Genomic DNA, 16712 nt, shown 5'->3' with positions numbered 1-16712 from the left:
AATGTAGCCTTGGAGTAGGGAAGGCCTTTCTCAAAGCCTCAGAGAAAAGGCTAATAAATAAGTTCAAATACATAGATATAAACACCTTTCTTACAGAAAAAAAAAAAGGTATAAGTAAAGACAAATGGCAAAGTGGGAAAAAATAATTGCTAATTCATATCAGACAAAGGGCTAATCTCCCTAATATATAAAGACTTCCTTGGAACTGAAAGATTCTGACAATCCAACAGAAAAAAATAGGCAAAGGACGTGAACAAAGAAATCACAGAAAAAGAAATACAAATGGCTCCTAAACACATGAAAAGATGTTTAAACTTTCCTGTAATAAAGAAATGCAAATCAAAATGATTTTGATAGACCATCTTCATCTACCAACTTGGCAAAAAAGAAAAAGTTTGGTAATGCACTGTGGAGACTATGGCAAAATAGGCCCTCTATTTTATTACTGGCAGGACTATAAATTGACAAAACTCTAGGGAGAGCATTTGGCAATATCCATTAAAATTTCAAATGTGTACACCCAGGAATCACATCTCTTAAATTTATCCTGCAGCTGTATTTGCCCACAAGGGAAATGACACGTACAATTATTGTACTGTAGCACTGTTTGTAACAGCAAAACATTGGTAATGAGCTAGAAATCCATCACAGGGGACGGGCTAATTGAACTACAGTACATCCCGATGATGGAACACACTAAACTGTAACGGAGACTAAGGGAGAAGAAGGAAGGATCTCATGATTCATGGTGAAGTAAGAGGAGCCAGGTGCAGGACTGTGTGTATGGCGGCTACCTTTTACGTGGAAAACATAAGAGGGCAGGGCATGAACTTGACCTGTAGATTCAATCCAATCACAATCCAAATCCCACAGCATTTTTATGTAAAAATTGATAAGCTGATTCTGGGGCTAGCCCAGTGGCGTAGTGGTTAAGTTTGCATGCTCTGCTTCGGTGGCCCAGGGTTTGCGGGTTCAGATCCCGGGCATGGACATACATGCCGCTCATCACGCCATGCTGTGGTGGCATCCCACATACAAAATAGAGGAAGATGGGCACAGATGTTAGCTCAGGGACAATCTTCCTTACACACACACACACAAAAAAAATTGATAAGCTGATTCTAAAATTCAAATAGAAATGCAAAGGAACTAAAATAGCCAAAATGACTCTGAGAAAGAAAAATAAAGTTAGAGGGCTAACCCTACATGATCTCGAGAAGTATCATAAATCTATAGTGATCAAAACAGCATGATGTTGGCCTAAAGATAGCAAGTTGGTCAATGGAACAGAATAAAAAGTGTAGAAATCAATCCATACATATATGGACAACTGATTTTTGACAAAGGTACAAAGACAACGAAGTGGAGAAAGAACAGCCTTGTCAACAAATAGTGCTGGAACATTTGAATATCCATATGCAAAAAAAAAATAATAATAAGTAACTTGGAGCCATACCTCATATGGGCAACAGATTTGAATGTATACTTCAGCAAAGAAGATATACAGGAGTGACATCACCAAGATGGCAATATGGGTTGTTTCTGACTTGGCTCCCCACGACAAGAACAATGAACAACTATTCATGAGTAAGACAGCACTGAGAGAATCCTAGAAAATGGGGGTGGGGCTGAAGCACCCCCATGTCCACCGAGATCAAGACTGACCTCATTAGAGGGGTAAGAGTAGCAGCTACATGCTGACTGCATTGCCACTCCCCCAGGCAGGAGCAGCACCACGCCAAGAGGTCTCCCCTGTGCCTACGGTTCCCCCAGTGGGAAAAGAGAGCCCAGGGTGGACATCCAGCTCCCCCAGCATTGTGGGTTGCTTCTTGGAGGCCTCTACTCCAGACTTGCCCCACAGGGATTGTGGGGGAATCTGTGGGCTTTGACCACTGGGAATCTATTGTGACAGAGAAGGGGAAGGGGCGTGCAACAACCCACATCTGGATTTTGGCAGACTGAGCTCCTACCTGCAGCACGCAAGTAGCAATCCCAACCAGCAGCTTTGCTTATCTGCAGAGCCGAGATGGTGGCACAGTCTGACCAGGAAACTTGGCAGGGCACAGGTCTATCTGATTTGGGTCCTCAAACAAACAGCTTTTCCAGCTCTGCAACCTGGCCTACCCCGCCCAGGCAGTGGAGCTGAGTCATAGCCTGGCATACTGCTGATTGTAGCTCCCAGCCCCTCTAGACCAGAAAGCCTAAGCTGGTTCACCTGTGAGGCTGCTTGGAAGTGGCCTGAGCAGGACAAGCAAGTCATAGCTCTGCCCATTGCTGAATACAGCCTTCAGTCCATCAGACAACCTGATGGAACCTAACTAGAGCACACAGGAAGCTGCATAGTCTATCCAGCCCTGCTTACAATGGCACTTGAACAGAGAGCACAGCCTGTGGCTATCCCCATCTGCAGAACAAAACCAGTCACCCCATCTGGCCAGGGAATTCAGTTCACAATCTTGCCTGATTCAGGTTCTCAAACAACAAGCTGAGCAGCCCCTGAGACCTGTCCTGCTGCTCCACCAGGGCAGGGAAGCTAATTCATAGTGCCATCTGCTACGTGTAGTACCCAGTCCCACCTGTCTAGTAAGCCTGACCAGAGAACCCAAGCAAATGAGGAGCCCATCCTAAAGCTGCATTTGGGCAGGGAACCAAGTCAGCAGTCCTATCCAATTGTTTTCAGCCAGTGGCACACACCCCTCGCCCCCTGACCTCTGAGCTTGAGCAGTGGTCTCACACAAAATTAGACCCTGATAACAAGCTCCACCTGCCCAAGGATGTTACCAGCAGGGACATCCAGAAAGCCAAACTGAGCTGAGTGGTGAAGAACTGTCTCTGCCAAAATGAACCTGTAAGGTATGGAAGAGGAAACTGCTCACACAAATGTGCAGATAGCAATGTAAGGAATCAAGGACCATGAAAATCAGGGAAACATGATACCACCAAAGGAAACTAATCAAGCTCCAATAACTACCCTCAAGAAATGGAGATCTATGAGCTGTAAGACAAAGAATTCAGAACAGTCTCCTTAAAGAGGTTTAATGAAATACAAGAACACACAGATAACTAAGGAAAATAATGCATGAACAAAATGAGTTGAACAAAGAAATAGATACCCTCAAAAAAACAAAAACAAATAGAAATCCTAGATCTGAAAAATACAATGACTGAGCTGAAGAATTAGAGAACTTCAAAAGCAGACTCAACCAAGCAGAAGAAAGAATCAGTGATCTAGAAGACAGGACACTTGAAATTATCCAGTCAGAGGAGCAAAAGGAAAAAAGAATGAAAAAGAGTGAAGAAAGCCTACAAGATTTATGGGACACAATCAAAAGAAACAATACCCTCATTAAGGGAATTCCATAAGGAGAAGAGAAAGAGAAAGGGACAGAAAGTATATTTAAAGCAATAATGGCTGAAAACTTCCCAAACCGGGGGAAAGAAACAGACATCCAGATCCATGTGGCAGAAAAAATCCCAAATAGTTTGAACCCAAAAATGGCTACACCAAGATACATTATAATTAAAATATCAAAAGTCAAAGCAAAGAAAGAATTCTGAAAGCAGCAAGAGAAAAAAGAGAAGTTACATACAAGAGACCCCCAAAAGACTATGGGCAGATTTCTCAACAGAAACTAGTCAGGCCAGGAGAGAATGAGATGATATATTCAAAATATTGAAAGGAGGGGCCAGCCCAGTGCTGTAGTGGTTAAGTTCACATGCTCCACTTTGGTGGCCAGGGGTTCGTAGGATCAGATCCTGGGCGTGGACCTACACATCGCTCATTAAGCCACGCTGTGGCAATGTCTCATATACAAAACAGAGGAAGACTGACAGATGTTAGCTCAGTGACAATCTTCCTCAAGCAAAAAGAGGAGGATTGGCAACAGACGTTAGCTCAGGGCCAATCTTCCTCACCATAAAAAAGAAAAAAAACTATTGAAAGAACAAACTGTCAACCAAGAATTCTATACCCGGTAAAGCTGTCCTTTAGAAATGGAAGAGAGATAAAGACTTTCCTGAAAAAACAAAAGCTGAAGGAGTCCATCACCACTAGACTTGTCTTAAAAGAAATGCTAAAGGGAGTTCTTTGAGTGGAAGTAAAAGGACACTAATTAACATCATAAAAACATAAGAAGGTGGCATCAAACTCACTCATAACGGTAACTATATAGTCAAAGATAGATTCTGTAGTATGGCAATGGTGGTGTGTAATTCACAACTCTAATTTAAAAGTTAAAAAACAAATGTAGTAAAAATAGCCATAAGTACAATAATCTGTTATTGGTTACACAACATAAAAAATATGTAAACTAGAACATCAATAACCTAAATCGTGAGGAAGAGCAAAAGTAAAAGTGTACAGTTTAGGAATGCTATTGAAGTTAAGTTATTAGCTTTAAAAAGGGTGTTATAATATTAAGATACTTTATGTAAGCCTCATGGTAACAAGGGAAAAACCTGTATTAATTACACAAAAGCGCCAATGATACAGAAGTCAAAGCATACTGATACCAAAAGACATCAAAACACAAAAAAGCAGGATCAGAAACAAGGAACAATGGATCTACAAAATAGCCAGAAAACAATTAACAAAATGTTAATAGTAAGTCCTTACTTATCAATAATTACATTAAACATAAGTAGATTAAATTCTCACATCAAAAGAAATAGAAATGCTGAAGGATAAAAAAAAGACCCAACAACATACTGCCTATAAGAGACTCACTTAAGCCTAAAGACACATGTAGACTGAGAGTGAAGGGATGGAAAAAGGTGTTTCAAGGAACTGGTAACCAAAAAAAAAGCAGGAGTAGCTATACTTATATCAGACAAAATAAACTTTAAACTGAAAATGGTAAAAAGTAACAAAGAAGGTCATTATATAATGATAAAGGGGTCAATCTATCAAGAAGATATCACAATTGTGGGTATTTATGCACCCAACATTGGAGCACCTAAATATATAAAGCAAAAACTAACAAAGCTAAAAGTAGAAATAAACAGCAATACAATAATAGTTGGAGACTTTAATACCCCATTCTCAACAATGGATAGATCATCGAGACAGAGAATCAACAAGGAAACAGCAGATTTGAACAACACTATAGACCAAATGGACCTAACAGACACATACAGAAGATTCTATCCAACAACAGCAGAATACATATTCTTCTCAAAAGCACATGGAACATTTCCTAGGATAGACCATATGTCAGACCACAAAACAAGTCTTAGTAAATTGAAGAAGACTGAAATCATACCAAGTATCTTCTCTGACCACAATGGTATGAAACTAGAAATTGATTACAAGTTAAACTGGAAAATTCATGAATACATGACAATTAAACAACACTCTCAACAACCAATAGATCAAAGCAGAAATTAAAGGGGAAATAAAAAAGTATCTTGAGACAAATGAAAATGGAAACACAACATACAAAACTCATAGGATGCAACAAAAGCAGTGCTAAGAGGGAGGTTCCTAACAATAAATGTCTACATTAAGAACAATAAAGATCTCAAACAAACAACCTAACTCTACACCTTAAGGAACTAGAAAAAGAAGAACAAACTGAGCCCAAAGTTAGCAGAAGGAAAGAAATAATAAAGATTAGGGCAAAAATAAGTGGAATAGAGAACAGGAAAACAATAGAAAAGATTAACAAAGACTTGGTTCTTTGAAAAGATAAATAAAATTGACAAATATTTATATAGACTAACCAAGGAAAAAGAACAAGGAATTAAATCAACAAAATTGTAAATGCAAAAGGAGACATTACAAGTGATACTACAGAAATACAAAGGATTGTAAGATGCTACTATGAACAACTATATGCCAACAAACTGGACAACCTCTAAGAAATGGAAAAATTCTTAGAAATGTATAACCTACCAAGGCTGAATCATAAAGAAATAGAAAATCTTACCAATTACTAGTAAGGAGATTGAATCAGTAATTGAATCAGTAATCAAAAACCTCACAACAAACAAAAGTTCAGGACTAGACAGCTTTACTGGTGAATTCTACCAAACATTTAAAGAAGAATCAATGTCAAGCCTTCTCAAACTCTTCCAAAAAATTGAAGAGGAGGGAATACTCCAAAACTCATTTTACAGGACCAGCATCGTCCTGATACCAAAGCCAGAAAAGGATAGTATAAAAAAAGAAAACTACAGGCCAATACATCTGATGAATATAGATGCAAAAATTCTCAATAAAATACTAGCAAACCAAATTTAGCAGCACATTAAAAGGATCATTTGCCATGATCAAGTGGGATTTATTCCTGGGATGCAAGAATGGTTCAACATATGCAAGTCAATCATTGTGATACATCACATTAACAGAATGAAAAAAAATCATACAATCATCCCAATAGAAACAGAAAAAGCATTTGACAAAATTTAACATCCATTCATGATAAAAACTCTTAACAAATTAGGTCTAGAAGGAATGAACCTCAACATAATAAAGGCCATATATGACAGTCCCTCAGCTAACATCATACTCAATGAAAGGTTGAAAGCTTTTCCTCTAAGATTAGGAACAAGACAAGAATGAACACTCTCACCACTCCTATTCAACATAGTACTAGAAGTCCTAGCCAGAGCAGTCAGGCAAGAAAAAGAAATAAAAGGCATCAGAATTTGAAAGGAAAAAGTAAAATTGCCTCTATTTGCAAAAGACATGATTTTTTTTTTTTTTTTTTTTTTTTTTTTTTTTGTGAGGAGATCAGCCCTGAGCTAACATCCGCCAATCCTCCTCTTTTTTTGCTGAGGAAGACGGCCCTGGGCTAACATCGGTGCCTATCTTCCTCCACTTTATATGGGACGCCGCCACAGCATGGCTTCCCAAGCAGTGCGTCGGTGCGCGCCCGGGATCCGAACCAGCGAACCCCGGGCCGCCGCAGCGGAGTGCGCGCACTTAACTGCTTGCACCACCGGGCCGGCCCCCAAAAGACATGATTTTATATACAGAAAATCCTAAAGACTCCACCAAAAATCTCTTAGATCTAATCAACAAATTCAATAAAGTTGTAGAACACAAAATTAACATGCAAAAAATCAATAGCATTTCCATACACTAATGATAAATTGTCTGAAAAAGAAATAAAGAAAATGATCCCATTTATGATAGCATTAAAAACAATCAAATACATTTAACCAAGGAGGTGAAAGATCTCTACTCTGAAAACTATAAGACATTGATGAAAGAAATTGAATGACACACAAATAAATAGAAAGGTATCTGTGTTCGTGGTTTGGAAGAATATTGTTAAAATGTCAATACCATCAAAAGCCATCTATAGATTCAATGCAATCTGTATCAAAATTCCAACGGCATTTTTTACAGAAGTAGAAAAAATCATTCTAAATTCATATGGAACCACAAAAAAAATCCAAATAGCCAAAGCAATCCTGAGAAAGGACAAAGCAGGAAGCATCACACGTCCTGATTTCAAGCTGTACTATAAAGCTATAGTAATCAAAACAGTATGGTACTAGCATAGAAACAGACAGAGACCAATGGAACAGAATCCAGAGCCCAGACATAATCCCAAGCGTATATAGTCAAATAATATTTGAAGAGAGCCAAGAATACTCAATGGAGAAAAGATAGTCTCTTCAAAAAATGGTGCTGTGAAAATTTGACATCCACTTGTAAAAGAATGTAATTAGATCCTTATCTTATACCACTCACAAAAATTAACTTGAAATGGATTAAAGATTTAAATGTAAGACATAAAACCATAAAACTCCTAGAAGAAAACATAGGAAAAAAGCTCCTTGACATGGGTTGTGGCAACGATTTTTGGATATGACACCGAAAGCACAAGCAACAAAACCAAAAACAAACATTGGGACTACATCAAGCTAAAAAGCTCCTGCAAGGCAAAAGAAACAATCAACAAAATGAAAAGACAATCTAAGGAATGGGAAGAAATATTTGCAAACCATGTATCTGATAAGGGGTTAATATCCAAAATATACTGGGAACTCATACAACTCAATAGCAAAAAAACAAATAATCCAATTAAAAAATAGAGGAAGGACTTGAATAGAAATTTGTCCAAAGATATACAAATGGCCAACAGGTACACGAAAAGATGCTCAACATCACTAATCAATAGGGAAATGCAAATCAAAACCAAAATGAGATATCACCTCACATCAGCTAGAATGGCTAGCATCAAAAAGACAAGAGACAACAAATGCTGACGAGGATGTGTAGAAAAGGGAACCCTTGTGCACTGTTGGTGGGATTGTAAATTGGTATAGCACTATGGAAAACAGTATGGAAGTTCACGAAAAAATAAAAAATAGAACTATCATATGACCCAGCAATCCCACTTCTGGGAATATATATGAAGGAAATGAAAACACTATGTCAAAGAGATATCTGCACCCTCATGTTTATAGCAGCATTATTTATAATAGCCAAGACATGGAAACAACCTAAATGTCCACTGACAGATGAAAAGATAAAGAAGTCGTGAGATACACACACACACACACACACACACACACACACACACACACACACACACACAGTGGAATATTATTCAGTCATAAAAAAAAAAGGAAATCCGGGGCTGGCCCCGTGGTGTAGTGGTTAAGTTTGAGGTGTTCTGCTTTGGTGGCCCAGGTTTGTGGGTTCGGATCCCAGGTACAGACCTACACCACTCATCAGCCATGCTGTGGCAGCAGCCCACATATAAAGTAGAGGAAGACTGGCACGGATGTTAGCTCAGGGCTAATCTTCCTCAAGAAAAAAAAAAAAAGAGGAAATCCTGACATTTGTAACAACATGGATGGACTTGACAGCATTATGCTAAGTGAAATAAGAGAAAGGCAAATACTGTATGATCTCATTTATAGGTGGAATCTAAAAATAAAAAGATCATAGAAAAAGAAATCAGACTTGTGGTTACCAGAGGAAGGGAGGAGGAACTGGATGAAGGTGGTCAAAATGTACAAACTTCTGGTTATAAGACAAATAAGTTCTGGGGATGTAATGTGCACCATGATGACTATAGTTAACACTGCTCTATGATATATAGGAAAGTTGTTAAGAGGGTAAATCCTAAGAGCTCTCATCAGAAGGAAAAAAATACTGTTTTTCTTTTATTTTGTATCTACATGAGATGATGGATGTTAACTAAACTTACTATGGTAATCATTTCACTATATATGTAAATCAAATCATTATGCCGTACACCTTAAACTTACACAGTGCTGTATGTCAATTACATCTCAATAAAACTGGTTAAAAAAAAGAGATACACATATGGCAAAATAGCACATGAAAAGATGCTCAACCTCATTAGTCATTAGGGAAATATGAAGGATTACCAAGGGGCCTGAGACAACTCTTCGGGGTGATGGATATGTTCACTATCTTGATTGTGGTGATGGTTTGACAGGTATATACGTATGTTAAAACATATCACATTATACACTTTAAATATGTGCAGTTGTTGTATATCACTTATACTTCAAAAGAAGCTGTTTTAAAGAAAGAAATAAAGGAAAGAAGGAAGGGGGGAGTGAGACTTTTAACAATGGAATTATCTTTTCATACTTTAAAAATTTTTTTAAAGTTTTGAACCATATGAATATATTATCTACTTCAAAAATTAAATAATAAAAAATAGTAATGATTTTTAAGCCAAAAAAGGGTAGTTTGAGTTCATATTTTTCCTGCGTAAGTCACAAAGCCTCTCAAACTGAGTATCTCCCCAGTCCACAAATTTCTCACTAGACCAGAACCCTCAGCTCTTGACTTGGCCCCCTTGGGTGACTGGGAATCCAGAGATGGTAGCTTCCTGTTCATGGTTATAGATGGAAAGCAGTGTGTTTTGTTAGGCCATTTATAGGCAAACATGTTTTTTTCGCCCTCAGAAGAGTCTGGGTAACATCTTAAGGTCATGTCAAATAAGTGGAAGCTCCAACAGAATTTGAGAGAATGTTCCAGATTCAAAGACCAGTATAGATTTGCCTCTGTGCTGTCCAACCAATTACCAGCCAAGACAACCTCAGTAGTAAGATGCACAGGAAGAAATAACTCGCACAGTTTTTAAATCATCAGGATTTGGCCTCAAAACTTGAATAAAATTATAACGCAGCTGTGTACAATAAATATATATAACAGGAAAGGAAATTCTAACATGGAGAGAAATCCAAACTTCCTGACCAAGCATGGTGGTTAAAAACCCAGGTTGCTGCTGCCAAATTCAGGATATAGGCTACTTACACCACATAACTTGCTTATGATCTCCCACTGGAGAGATTATCAACCTTCCTTTGGCCCCTAATGCTGGTAAACAACAATCACTCTCAAAGTGCTGTCATAAGCCCTGGAATGTCTCCCTGTTTCTTTTCCACCAGAGGATTAAAGATATTGGATCTGGCTTGTGAAGCCAACATGGGAGGCCTCTTCAGTCTAGCATTTCTCATCAGGAATCAATTCTCTCAGGTGATAAGAATCAACCTTTAGAAGAGGTCGATTTGCCAACTGGGAGTCATCTTGCAGTTTCATTATAAAATGGTTCTGTTGAGCCAAGCTGCCTAATGAATAAGCCAGTCTACGGAAATCCTATAGGAGGTGTCCGGTTACCATCTGCTTTGGGATTCCCATCTACCTTCAGCTTTCTTACTTAAATTTTGCGTGACCAACTTAAAAATTTATGCTTACTGAAGAATTTAATAAAGGTAACACTAAAGACTATTTCTAAAGGTAGAGTTTGGGTTCAAGTTTCTGGAAAACTTGCATCAAGACTTCATCACTGCAAACATCTTGAGTAAATGTGAACCAAAAGAGCTCTTTTAAATTTACTGGATTTGTCCAAGACTGGGATATTTCTTAGGATTTTATGGCTTGGGGTGAAAACACTTTCATGACCTGCTCTAACAGCAAAAAACTTGATAAACTAAGAAATCATCAGCTGGGCCTCTGAGACTCCCAGAGATCCCCTAGGAGCCTCAACTCCTGCTAAACTAATACAATGATTGTTCTTCAAACTAACCTGGAGGACTTTTTCCTCATTGTTTTCAGAGGACACAATTAATTCTGCTTTGAAAGTTTTCCCAGCTCCTTGTCCATTTGACTGTGTCTTCACCTTTCTTAAAGGCTATCCCAAATTGCACATTGTACCCAGAACAATTCAGTGAAGAAACAAGCCCAGGCTGATGTTAATTGTGCTTTTAGAAAGCAATGACAGACCAGAGCATACACAGCCTAGTGAGCCTGTAGGGGGATTGGGATGGATCCTGAGAGCAAAGGGAAGTCATGGAAGTTTGCCAGCTGAAGAATAAAACGATTGGGTTTATGTTTTTATGTGTTCACCCTGGTTGGAGTGTAGAGATTAGATTGGAGAGCTGAGGGAGATCCAGAAGACAGGAGGAAGGATACTGCTTGCATTGTACTAGGAACAAAGGATGGGTTTTGAAGCTTGAAAGTTTGAGAGTTTTAAGGGAGGTCTACCAGAGAGCTTCTATTTAATGGTTTGAAGCAAGAAACAGGTAATTTGCTGAGAGTTGGGGGCAGTGGGAAGGATCTGCAGAGTCTGAGACATTCTGAATACTGGCCAGAATTCACAGCTGGGGAGATGGGGGTGAAGTGGGTAAGGGTGAGGAAAATATGGGTCCACTAGCAGCCCTCCGCAGTTTGGTTGAAGGCTTGAAGAAGGTTTGATTCATGCAGGATCAAAAGAATAACAATGATTAACTATTAATACCATTTATATCCTAATTCACAAGGATGCCAAGCACATTTTTTGTACATAGGCATTTATGTATATTTGATTTTACATCAACCTCACAACCACCTTGCCAGAGAAGGGTTATTATCATTTTACAATTGAAAGATCCGTGGCTCAGAGGTTAAGGAACCTGACCAGAATCTCTGAGGCAGAAAGTAAGAGTCCTGTGTCCTGTGGCAATGTATCTGGCTTCAGAGCACCAGCTGCACAGTTATCATTATTTACCCTCCTTAAAGCGTGAAGATCGGGCAGGGCTTTAAAATTTCATTCCTTCATTTTTATTTTTTTTAGGGAGAGATTATAGATAAAGTATTTACAAGCAAGGATTTCACAAATAAGAAGGAGGCTGGGAATCACTGAAATAAATTAACGAGCAAACCTAAATGCTTAAATTTAACTCTACAACGAAAAGGAAAGTTACGTTTTCAGTTCCTTAAATTAATAGTTCCATCGTAATGATAACTCCCACTTTTTGTTAGCAGTTTCAAATAGTACTGAGATTTGACTGCTTAACCGATTCGCTAGTTAAGCGACCGCTGGGCAGTCCCTCCCCAGTCCCCCTGCCCCGTTCCAGGCCCGGGGACGGGGAAAGGAGTCCTAGAGGCGCTTACAGCGATTTTTGCCTCTTCTCTCTCCGAAGATTGTTTTGAGGAGCAAATAACTAAGTGCCTGCGAAAGCTCTTTAAAGACGTCCGTGGGTTTGCTCGGAGAGAGCGCCCTGAAGGTAATGCCCCGGCAGCAAGACCGACACTGAGCTGTTCCCTCGACACGTGGACGTGCCGCGCGGAGCCGGAAAGGCAAGACGTTGCGGAAAATGCTGGAGCGGCCCGGAAACAACATGGCGGCGCCGGCGGCGCGTGCCCTGAGCGCAGGCCGGCGGCCGGCTACAGTGGCCCGTGGAGGTCATAACAGTGTTAGGACAGCGACTCGCGTCTGGTGCCTGGTGGAGCGGAGGCGGAACATCGAGGACCGCGAGAAGAGGGCGCCCCCAGCTGGCCAGAGTCGGATGAGGAGACGGAAGAGCAATGCCATTCATTCAATTCATCCATTCATTCATTCATGAGGACCGACAAACTTTAGTTTGTTCTTGGAAGTGACCCTTTCAGCGATGCTGAAAGGAAAGTTCTGCTTCTGGGAGGAAGGTTGGACTAAATGAGACTATCTGCCTAAGAAATAGTTTCCAAGTGCTTACTGAGTGCAAGGCTCTGCTAAGTGCGCTGGAAGGATGCCAGGAAGGCGTCTTACCTACAATCTAGCGGTGACATGTAAGGGCCACCTACTAGACACAGCGAGCAAAGGCAAGTACAAGGCCAGCTGTATACGGATGAGGAGAGAATGCCCCTGGGAAAGAGGAGGTGCGACCCGACCACTTTGTTTTTAATCTTGGGGGTAGAGACTGAGGGTGGTGGGAGAGGGGATGGTCTGCAGTAACCCTGGAGCTGTGTTTCTTTCTCCCACTTTCCATTTCCTATGGTCTTCACTGGTGTTAGGAGAGAAAAGAACAGTAAAGATTCCTGCCTGCTGGCCTCAATGTGGGTCATAGACATCTCAATTATTTCATGGAAATAAAAATACCTGAGAATTCTTTGAAACCAACAAACATACAAAATAATAATAATAAGATGCATTCCACTATGGGGAGATCACACTCTACATTGGCTACTGGTTTAAGGTATATATGGCACCCTCACAGAGTGTCATAACTGACTCCCAGTAGGCCATTCAGCTATTCTTTTAAGCCAGCTGCTTCTGAGTAGTGGGGCATGTGTCAGTCTACTATTGCCACAATAAAGCTGTGGAACAAAATGCTCCAACACTGAGAGGCAACACAACCATCATTTATTCTCACTCATGCATCTAGGGGTCAGCTGATCTGGGTTGAGTTCAGTTGGGCTTGGCTCCAAGCTGCAGATTGGGTCCAGGTCTTCCCTACACGTCTTTCACCTAACTGGGACCAGTGGGCCAGTTGGGGCATGTTCTTTTCATGATGATGGCAGAAGCAAGAAAACAAGCTCAACTGTATAAGCACAGTTTAAACCTTTGCTTGCATCACATCTTGCAATATGCTATGGTCAAAGAACATCCGCATGGCCAATCCCAACATAAATGAAATAGAGAAGTATATTTCTCCCACATAGGAAAGGGGATCATGTGTAAATATTTTAAACAATAATCTCATTTAACACAGAGCCTATGGTTAGACCGGTGAACTCCACAGGTATGAGCCCATTGTCTCACTTCCTTCCCTAACAATGTGCTCCCTGGTTAGAGGAGATGTTAGGTACCACGGAGATGGATACAGCATTCTGTAAATCCACAGACATTGGTGCTGCAGGCAGGGAGGGCACATCCCTGTGTGGACTATGACTCTATAGTGGAGAGGCATATTGCTGCCTCCTCCAGGGGTCTAATGTAATCCACCCACCCCCAGGTGGCCAGCTGGTCCCCCCAAAGATTGGTGTCCTATCAGGTTCTCAAAGTTGGCTTCTGCTGTTGGCAGTTTGGGTACTCTGCAGGGCCAGCCAGATCAGCCTTGATGAAGGGCAATCCACGAGGTCAGACCAATGCATAGCCGCCCTCCTATTACTATAACCGCTTTTATATGGTTTCTTTGAGCAAGCACTGGGGTGTTTTGGGAAAAAGGCCAATGTCCACAGATTATGGAGACCTCCTCCGTACTGAATGCCTTCTCATGGACATTTATATGGACAAGAAATCTTCACATTCTGTGTCCATTCAGAAATGTCCATCCACATACTTTCCCACCAGACCGCCTGTACCTAATCTTCAGTCTTGTTCTTTCCAAGTCCCTGGTCAACTGGCCAAGCTATTAGCCAGTGTCTGTCAGTTCCTCAGGCCACCTCTACTCACGTAAGAAATGGAAAACCAGTCATCCTGCCCAGAGTTCTACCATCTGCCTTTGCCACTGTCTTTTCAGAGCCACACCCAAGTGAGGCTATAATCCAATAGCTGTCTGCCTCTGGCATATTATGCAGATGTCAGTATTGGGCTCACTTGTTTTCATCTTCCAGTAACTGGACATAGGGAAATGCCATGAGTCTACAGGTGTAGACTGAGGAGGAGGCAGCAAAGCAGTTGAAGCAGCTGCTATGGGACTCTATCTTCTTCTTGTGCAGCTTACTCTAGCCTTCGAGACCTGCTCAGGCCCAGTCCCATATACACTTTTCCTTTTCACAATGGAGTGTTTCTGTGTACATCCAATTTTATAGATCAGATAAAACTAAATTCATGAAGGGCAGTTCAGATGACAGTCTCTTAGTGCCATCTGACAGGAGCTGTGGCCTTCAGTTGAGGATGCAGCCAGCCTGCAATGAGGGAGCTGGGGAATAAGTATCCCGACCTCACTCCCATCCCTCTGCTCTCCTGTCAGTGCTCCCCATTGGCTGTATCCAACCAGAAGCCAGAGAACCACTGATGTGGCCCACATAGTCAGTTTCTGGGAGCTCAAAGCAGGATGAAGAGGAGAAATTCATCTGGATGGGCTGTGGTGGGCAGCCTCTAACATGGCTCCCACTAAGCTCCCCCTCCTGGTATTCACCCCCTGTAGTCTTCTCCCATACTGTACTAGGGTTGGTCTGTGTGACCAGCAGAATACAGCAGAAATGCTGAATTTCACTTCACTAATTAGGTTATAAAAAGGCACTGCAGCTTAGGTTTTTTGGTCATGGTGGTAGGCAGCTTTCGAAGATGGCCCCCATGATCCCTGCCTCCTAGTATTCGTGCCCTGGTCTGAAACCCTTTCTTTGAGTGTAAGGTGGACCAAGTGACTCGAATATAATGAATCCAATACGGTAACAGTGATGGGTTATCACTTCCGAGAGCAGGCTACAAAACACTGTGACTTCCATCTGGATTGCCCTCTCCCTTGCCCTCTTCCTTGCTTGCTCTGATGAAGCAAGCTGCTCTATGGAGAGGCCCACATGGCAAGGAACTGAGGGAGACGTCTGGCCAACAGCCAGCGAAGAACTGAGGCTCTCAGTCCAGCAGCCCACAAGGACCTGAAGCCTGCCGACACCCACTTGAGGGAGCATGGAAGAGGATCCACCCTAAATGAGACTTAAGAATCTTAAATTGTGCTCACTTGGGCAGCACATACACTAGAATTGAAAGAATACAGAGATTAACATGGCGCCGGTGCAAGGATGACATGCCAATTCATGAAGTGTTCCATATTTTTAAGTAATGTTACATACAAATTTCATTAAAAACTGCTTAAAAAAAAAAAAAAAGAATCTTAAATTAAGATGACCGCAGCCCCAGCTGTCACCTTGCTTGCAGCCTGTTGAGAGACCCAGAGCCAGAGGCCCCAGCTAAGCCTGGCCCAGATTCCAGGACCACAGACAATGTGAGAAAACAAATGTTGCTTGAAGTTTTGGGGTAGTTTATTATACAATAGGTAACGAACACAGCCTCAGTCTCCCTCTCTCTCTCTCTGTCTCTCTCTGATCACTTGCTTTGGAGGAAGTTAGCTGCCCTGTCATTAGCAGCCCTATGGGAAGCCCACTTGGCAAGGAATGGAGGCCTTCCGCCAACAGCCAAATGAGTGAGCCAGGCAGCAGATCCCCACCTGGTGAAGCCATCAGATAACTGCACCCCCTGCCCACAGCTTGATTCAGAAAAGACTTGGTGCCAGAACCCCCAGCTCAGCCACTCCTGAATTCCCGCCCCTCCGAAATTGTGTGAGGCAATAAATTTGTTCTGCACCAATGACTAATACGTCAGCAAACAGAAAACATTCACCAAAGAGGGAAAAGGAAAGTCCATGAAATTGGGTGAAGTATTCTGGAAGAAAAGTATTTGGTTCATCTTTTTGATAGACTCTGATTCTATGCATGAAGTTATTTTCAGAGTTTCTTTCATAACAAAAGTTACGTTTTCCTTTGACTCAAGGACAGACTCTGGGATTCCACTAAGTTGAGAAGGATCATG

General features: G+C 41.2%; 1 non-coding gene across 1 annotated transcript; it reads left to right on the top strand.

The window, feature by feature from the left end:
* The first annotated feature begins 15856 nt into the window (after nt 1-15856).
* On the top strand, nt 15857-15960 carry LOC131415517 (U6 spliceosomal RNA). Its single transcript, XR_009222482.1, has one exon. It is a non-coding gene; the product is annotated as a U6 spliceosomal RNA (small nuclear RNA).
* Nucleotides 15961-16712: the final 752 nt, after the last annotated feature.

Source organism: Diceros bicornis, chromosome 16 (genome assembly GCF_020826845.1).
Source record: "Diceros bicornis minor isolate mBicDic1 chromosome 16, mDicBic1.mat.cur, whole genome shotgun sequence".
Lineage (NCBI taxonomy): Eukaryota > Metazoa > Chordata > Mammalia > Perissodactyla > Rhinocerotidae > Diceros > Diceros bicornis.
This window is presented reverse-complemented; position numbering and strand designations above follow the sequence as displayed.